The 7,481-nt window shown below is 41.9% G+C and overlaps 1 long non-coding RNA gene across 1 annotated transcript; it reads left to right on the forward strand.

The window, feature by feature from the left end:
• Positions 1-6: 6 nt before the first annotated feature.
• LOC104873611 lies at positions 7-6,904 on the forward strand. The gene is made up of 2 exons (XR_783514.1): positions 7-516; positions 6,640-6,904. It is a non-coding gene; the product is annotated as an uncharacterized LOC104873611 (long non-coding RNA).
• The last annotated feature ends 577 nt before the right edge of the window (positions 6,905-7,481 follow it).

The raw sequence follows: 7,481 nt of genomic DNA on the forward strand, positions 1-7,481 counted from the left end.
TCTCGTCGCTAGCGGGCGGCCGCGGGTAGCGCTCCTCCTGGGAGCGTGCGAGGCTCGGACCGGGCGGAGGATGCGGCTCAGTGCGAAGGCCCCAGGGTTCAGTCCACAGTCCTGGGACAGCACCTCGAAGGGCAGTGCGGGAGGGCACTGTGCTGCTGCGGGACCCAGAGCCAGCCGGGACGCTGGATGCGTATTGGGTGCTGGTGCGCCCTGCTGTTACTCCGTAGTTAGGGACCAGGGACGCAGGCCGAGGAGAACACGAAAGAAGAGGGTGGAGCGTGAGGCCTAAGATGCAGTTGTTAAAGATGATGCGCAAATGCTGTGAAGACCTGCAGGGAAGGAAGGAAGACCCCAGGAGAAAATCCTGGCTGGGCCGGAGAGCAGCAGAAGAGAGGGCCTTTGCCAGTGGGGCGGGGACCCTTTGGGCAGCGGCAAGAACTTCACTTGGGAAGCCAAGTAACAGGTTTAAGCTAACAGACTGAGAGATCAAAGTTTTTTAGAAGGATCGCTCCACAGGTGAGTTGCAAATAACTTCAGTTGGATAAGGGTCAAAGTGGGGAGGAGAATTAGGACATTTTAAGAACCAGACGAGAGTGGAATGGTAGGGAGAAATTCATTGAATTTGGGTAGTTTTGATGGTAAAACTGGTAATAAGAGTTACTAACATCAGATGTGAGTGCAAGAGAAAAAAAGAAAGCCACAGTAACCCCAAAGGTGTAGGGTGAATTCACGGCAGTACCCTCTTATAACCCAGACAGACTGTCTACAGTAGTCCTTGCAAACTGACACATAACAACGAGGACTTGCTACTCTCCTGGATGGGTATTGGGTTTTGTTTAGAAAACTAGAGGAAATTAAGAAAAACGATGGGAAATTCAGTATTAAACCCGGAAATTCAAGTCAGGATGAGATACCACCCCACACTCACTGTATGAGCTAAAGAGAGATTCCTTTTAAACTGGAAACACCAGAATATATGGAGCACCTGCAGGACTAATAAGTTGCTGTTAAGAATGCAAAATGGTACAGGTAGCCAGGACAGTGTGTTTGACAGATAGGTCAAAGGGACAACAGAAAGCCCAAAGGTAGCCTCATTCATGCATAGTTACATGTAAATTTGAGGGTGTCCCACGAAGACCTGGGTACTGGCTTGATTCCTCTTGCAGCAGTTTCAGAAGTGACTGGATCCCATGGCTTTTAACTTCATCAGTGTCCATTTCCATCAGCTCCACTGGTCTGCTGATCATGGACAGTGATGGAAGCAGTAGGTGGGGCCCAGTTGAAGGGAGTGAGTCATGGGCAGGACTTTGGGGACTGTATGTGGTCCTGACCCTTCCTTTCTGGCTCTTTCCCTCTCTGGCTTTCCATTCTCACTATTTGCTGCCTCCATGAGGTGTGCAGCTCCTCCACCGCACTGTTCTACCGTGATGTTTCTGCCTCCACACACTTGTAAGCAATTGGGCCAGCTGACCATAGACGGAAACCTCTGGAACTGGGGAGCCAAGATAAAGCTTTCCTCCATTAAGTTGTGTATCACAAGTGTTTTGTCACAGTGACAAAAAGCTAACACAGTGGTCAATTGATTTTTAACCAAGAAGCAAGTAAACCGCTATATTCTTTGAAAGCATATTCATGAATTGAAAAAATGATAAATTTTTTGACCATCAAAGTCAAGAACTTCTGCTCAGTGAAAAATTCTGCTAAGAAAATAAAGAGACAAGTTACAGACTGAAAGAAAACATTGACAAACCAAACATCTGATAAGGACTGATCTCCAGAATACAGTTACCTCTCAGTGTTTATTGAGAATTGCTTCCAGAACCTCACCAAATAAACCAAAACCCATGAATACCTAAGTCCCTTATATACAATATTGTGCTGTTTGCAACCAACCAAGTCATATCTTCCTCTATACTTTAAATCATCTCTGAGTTACTTGTAATACCTAATTCACATGTAAGTAGTTACACGGTGCTGTTTAGGGAATAATGACTAATGTGCATATTCAGAACAGACACTTTTTTCCAAAGTATATTTGATCTGCTGTTGATTGATCCAAGGATGAGGAACTTGCCCATACCTATAGCCAACTATATAAAGAATTTTAAAAACTCAGTATAAGAAAACACCTCATCTAAAAAGAGGACAACAGACTTCACCAGATTTGCTTGGACACTCACTAAGTCCAAAGAAAAATACCAGTGTCATTGGTCACTAGGAAAATGTGAATTAAAATTATGAATTTGCCTTTTCTGGACATTCCATATAAATGACATAAGATACGTGGCCGATGTCTGGCTGCTTTCACTGAGTGTAATGTATTCAAGGCACATCCTTGTCTGTCCTGTGTTCCTTTTTGTTGCTTAATAATATTCCACTGTGATGGATAACAGCATTTTGTTTACTCATCAATTGTTAGATATTTGCAGTTTCCCTTTATCTAGCTATTCTGAATAATGCTTCTATAAACATGAACAAGACATCTGTGGACTCTGTATTTGAGTAGAATTGCTGAATCATATGATAGTTTCATGCTTAGCATTTTGAGAAGCTGTTTTATTTAAAAAAAAAAAAAGTTTATTTTTAATAGCCCAAACCAAGGAACATGCCAGATGTTCATCAACTGATGAATGGATGAGCAAACAAGTTATTCTGTATCTATGTTCTGCATCTGTATGTTTTATATCTATTACTAGTTTAGCCTTTAATTACAATACCTTTACTAATATACTAATGTCTATTACTCTACAATCAAAAGATGAACTACAGCAGGGATGAGTCTCAAAGTAACTTTTCTGTGCAAATGAACCCAGACATAACAGCATTATTCCAGTCGTATAAAATTCTTCGGAATTCAAACTGACCTACATTTGCAGTAGTGTAGAGTATTGTATGCTTTTTAAATGTGCAGTTTATTGATCTCACAGTTATACCTTGATACTTTAAAATGCCAAAAAAAATGTATATAGAAAGGGAGGACACAAAACATCTGGCTGGGCTAAAAGAGATTTTCTCTTGCATGCTGTAGCCTTAATGCTGTACCAGCAGAACCAGAAGGTCATGCACCTGCCCCATCCTGGCACCCAGAGGGCAGCAGGCACAACTCTGGTTATTGGAGGAATGCTCCTGAGCTCTCTACCAAAATCACTTGCTCTAGGAATGCACACTAACAATGGGTGTCTTTCCTGACTGTGTAAGTTTTATTTTTATTAAACGAAATGTTCTGTGGTCCTTTTTTTTCCACTTAAACCTCCTTTTCAGACAAGTGGTGCAAGAAATACTGTGTTCTACTATGTTTGATGTGTAAGATTCCAAATGTTTCAGATAAAGAAGTTTGGATCCAGTTGAAATTGGAGCTAATTCTAGCTTGGTCGTATGCCTGAGATAAAATAGAGGTCACTTGTATGTTAAAGGTAATAAAATAAGTTGTCATTTATATCACCATAATAACAACCTGTTATTATTGTATCATATTCTTCCTTAGAGTTTCTTAAAGACATTCCTAGGAACTTCCCTGAAAAGAAGACTGTAAAGTTGAACAAAGACCCAGTTTTCTGCCAGTCTATTCTTTTAGCTAATTTTTTCCTGAAAAATACAACCAAATATTTAGTCTTTTATTTAGTTTGCTTTCTCTTTTGTTATTTTCCTGTTTTCTGATTAAAATTTGAAAAAGTTATCTTTTAAATTTTACTTGTGGGACTGGGGATTTAGCTCAGTGGTGCTGCCACCTGCTTTACAAGCAAAAGGTCCTGAGTTTGATCCCCAGTACCAAAAAAAGGATTTATTTGCAAAGATCTTCATTACCTTTCTGTTACAGGGACAAGATGCCTGACACAGCTTAAAGGAGGGGAGCTTTGTTTTAGTTTAGAAATTTCAGTCCATGGTGGGTTTGCTCCAAGGCAGAAACATCATTAAAAGGCCAGGCGGAGGAAAACTGCTCACCTCACGGCAGCCAGGAAGGGAAAGCAGGAAGAGAGCCAGAGAGAGAAAGGGAAGGGGCTGGTGACAAGAATACATTTTTTCAGGTTACACCCCCAGTGACCTACTTCAAGCAGGCCCCACCTCCTAATAATGCATCTTGCCATAAACTTGTCAGTGAATTAATTGTTGAGGTTAGCACTCCATAATCTGATTACTTTCCAAAAGTCCCACTGCTGGACATTTTTTGGTCCAAACCATCACAAGGCCATATTAATATATTCACTTGAAATTGTATTATGAACCAAAACTACATTTCTTTTGTTTTTTTCTTTTTTGTTGTACAAAGAAGGCAAAGGTTTTATTTTGCAAAGAAGCCAGGTACATGGCTAAGAAAATTGAAAATGTGTGTTCATACATATGTTCATGAGACCTGAAGGTACAGTGTGGTGGTAGGGCACACGCCTAGAACCTGGAAGACCCTGGGTGAGATCCTAGTGCTGCGAAACAAAATGAAACAAAAACAAAGAACTCAGCAGCAAAAATGCAAATTGGAACAGTCCATATATAAAGCTTGTTTCTGTGTCTGTACCAGGCATCTCAAAATTGGAGTAGTCTGATAAGTAAAATATAGTTTTATGTTAAAATAGTATATGTGGTTGGTTACCTGAGCACTAATGCTGTGAAGAGGCTAACTCATTCCAAATGGGCATTGTGGTTTTAGTGAGGAATGAACTGTGTCCTCAGGAAAGGTGGGGTTGTGTTCTCCCCAAGGTCCTATCACTTGTGGTCCAAGTCCCCATACAAAGGTGCAATAAGTGTGGATCATGGAACAAATGATACCCCAGAAATTAATAACCTGGGTTGTTTTATAACAAACCTCTGATAATTCTTTTAAATTTTAATTTGAATGAAAACAAATGTTTACGGCATGCTAGAAAGACATGGGAAATCATTTTTTGAAAGTGTGACAAAGACTTGCAGCCTGATATCCATCTTCTTACCCCTTTTTAGCAAGCTAGAGGGCTGCGGTGGGTGTGGTGATGCAGTTTACAAATGCGGCAATCTTCTATGAAACTAAATATACCAGCCTTATTACAGCCATGCATAGCCAGTGAGGTGACTGTGCAGATTTTGAGAGAAGCTTCTGGGAAAGGCCTTTAAAAGAAACCAACAGCTTGGAAGCAGACTGTTCCATCCTTGCCTTTTCTTCTTTTTGCCGCCAAAAACCTGGAGCTTGATAGTAGGAGATGCAGAAGCCAAACACAGACCAAGACATGGCTTTCACAAGAGAGCCACGGTGGGGGACAGGAAAGATCCTCAGCTGTATCAGGAGGATGCGGCACCATCTTGTTTCATGTTCTAAGACCTTGATTGTCACTTACATAGGTCCACTGAATCTTGACCTACAGAAAAGTTTGAAGTCTAAAGTCACAATTTTGTAAATAAAAGTTTTATGTAAGTGCCCAATAACTTTTTGTAGTGCATAGTTTATGGTGGGAATCTTGGACTCTAACGTGGCTGTTGTGTATCTTTGAATTTAAAGTTATCATTTTATAGAACCTCAGACTTTATAGCTAATAAGTTTGATACTACTGATGCAACATATGATCATAGTAACTTCATGAGTGAAATATAATATTTAAACCAGTTGGTTGGTGCCTTGCTGGACTACATTGCATGGGATCTGTAGATCTAACAGTAGAACTAATATAGTACCTCAAGTCTGAAATGCGTTGACCAAAAGGAAGCATTAATCTTCCCATTAGTCTTTGTAGTAAGAGAAAAGTTCACAAGTTTAACCTCTTCACTTCACGTGACATAGCCAGGTATTGAAACATTCATAAATCTGCTGAATCCTGACAAGACATATTCATCATTTATGTTTTTAAAATGACTCCAGTCCAGAAAGCCATGTGTGCACATGAGGGAAAAGGCCAGCACGCTAGTCAAGAGCTTCTCAACTGCCGACCAGGCAAATGCAAGAGTAGTTTTATGAGCTAATAATTTTTATGTTTGGGGGGAAGTTTTTTTTTTATTTTGAGCTCCTACATGAGCCACATGAACTACATCCCTGTTGTACTAGTCAGGATTCTCTAGAGGAACAGAGTTGACCAGGAGTATATATAATTATGACAGGGGATGTGCTAGGTCAGCTCACGTGCTCAGGGGCTAGATAGTCCCCTAGTGGCCAACTGCAGACGGAGAGCTGGGGAGCCACCATGGCTCATCCACAATGTTGAAAGTCTTCACACAAGGAGAACCAAGGCTGCGCCCAGTTGGAGGTGGAAGGAAGGCTGGGAGCTTCCTGGAGAGCGCTAGGTGTGAGTTCACGAGCAAATGCTGAGGAGGCGGGAGTGCAGCCCACACTAGGGCCTGACTTCGCTGTTCACACACCAGTCACCTCTGGAGACACCTCACGGGCTCACCCACAAGTGACTCACAAGTCATCCACCAGCCTGACACCCAGGATCAACCATCCCACCTGAAAAGTACTATGTTTTATTTTATTAAAAGTGAAGCAACAGACCAGTCCTGCTAGCAGGAGGCAGTACCAGTCAGCAAGTGTCCTGTGCAGGCCTATCTCATGTCAAAGCCACTGACCTTGTTTCTTCTATCTTGTTGTCAGTGTTTTCATTTTAAAAATAGAATGTAAGAATTCTTTACTTGCTGTAGAATGTGTACCTTTATAATCAATTTCTGTACTGACATTTGACTCAGGTTCAGAAGAATGCACCAGTCTTAGCTGTATATGCAGCCGTCGTTCAGGTGGATGAGAAATACCTGCAAGCCACCAGGGACATGCAGATGGGAATCTCAGTGAGGAGCCACTTCAGACCCACAAGGAGGCGGTAATAAAAAGACTCAACACCAAGTGTTGATACTTGAAACGCATCGCACATGAACGGTAGGATTAGAAAATGGGGCAGCCACTTTGGCAAACAGGCTGGCAGCTTCCAAAGGGCAAAATATACAGATGTGTGACCCAGAAATTCTGCCCTGGGTACACAGCTAAGAGAACTGAAAATGTGCATTCATACACATGTCCGTGAGGGCTGGAGGTACAGCGTGGTGGTAGGGCACATGCCTAGAACCTGGGGGACCCCAGTGCTGTGAAACAAAATGAAACAAAAACGAAGAGCTCCGCAGCAAAAATGCTTATCTGGATATTCATAGCAGCATTATTCATAAAAGTCAAACATTTATAATAACCAAGTGTCAATCAACTGAACAGATCTGTAAGATGTGGCATCTTTATACATATGTATACATACTTATACGATGACACCCAGCAGTTAGGTGTGAAAGAGTGACATGTGCCACCACACAAGTGAACCTTATCATGCTGAGTGACAGGAGCCACGGCCACACATCGCAGGGGTTCAGTTGGCAGGGGCTGCACTGCAGTGCAGGAAGGGGAAAGACAGCCGAAGACAGTGCTGGGTCTCCCTTTATTGGGGATGAGAACAGTCACAGGTTTTCTGTGGAAATAGCTGAATAACTGAATATCCTAAAAAACACTGAAGCATGCGCTTTAAATGCACGAGCTGCATGGTTCCTGA

Source organism: Fukomys damarensis, unplaced genomic scaffold (genome assembly GCF_012274545.1).
Source record: "Fukomys damarensis isolate Sample0158 unplaced genomic scaffold, DMR_v1.0_HiC HiC_scaffold_16, whole genome shotgun sequence".
Classification (NCBI taxonomy): Eukaryota; Metazoa; Chordata; class Mammalia; order Rodentia; family Bathyergidae; genus Fukomys; species Fukomys damarensis.